The sequence below is a fragment of the Brassica oleracea genome, chromosome C7 (genome assembly GCF_000695525.1).
Source record: "Brassica oleracea var. oleracea cultivar TO1000 chromosome C7, BOL, whole genome shotgun sequence".
NCBI classification, from domain to species: Eukaryota; Viridiplantae; Streptophyta; class Magnoliopsida; order Brassicales; family Brassicaceae; genus Brassica; species Brassica oleracea.
Window position 1 is genome coordinate 5,837,746 of NC_027754.1, and position 688 is coordinate 5,838,433.

Consider the following 688-nt stretch of genomic DNA (forward strand, 5'->3'; position numbering starts at 1 on the left):
AGGTTCATCAAGCCTAGTTCCAAGAGTTGAAGACATTAGAGCACTTGCGAGGGAGATATCAAGAAAGAGAAGAGAAAAAGAGCAACATGCTCACTTTCAGAGACCGGGGTTTGAAATGGAGCACAATCAGAATCAGCCTCATGATGGAGTGGCCCAAGGAGCTAAAAACCTTAGGCCACAACATCCACAGTGCCAAGCTAGAGCCATTGGAGCCTATGATCAACCTCACATTCATGGTCATAGGTTGGGAATCAGAGCACCAGCTGTGGAGAACAACTTTGAGATCAAATCAGGACTGCTTAACACCATAGAGAACAACAAGTATCATGGCCTTGCTGTTGAAGACCCTTTTGATCACTTGTACAAGTTTGATAAATATTGTGGCGTGTCCAAAACCAATGGTGTTTCTAAAGATGCATTCAAGCTCAAGCTGTTCCCTTTTTCTTTGGGAGACAAAGCACATCAGTGGGAGAAGGCTCTTCCAAGTGACTCTATCACAACTTGGAATGAGTGCAAGAGGGCATTCCTAGAGAAGTTTTTCTCTACCTCAAGGACAACCAAAATCAGGAATGAGATCTCTAGCTTTCAGCAGAAGAACCTAGAGGGATTTAGTGAAGCATGGGAGAGGTTCAAGGGCTATTGGTCTCAATGCCCACATCATGGCTTCACCAAGGAGAGTTTGCTTATC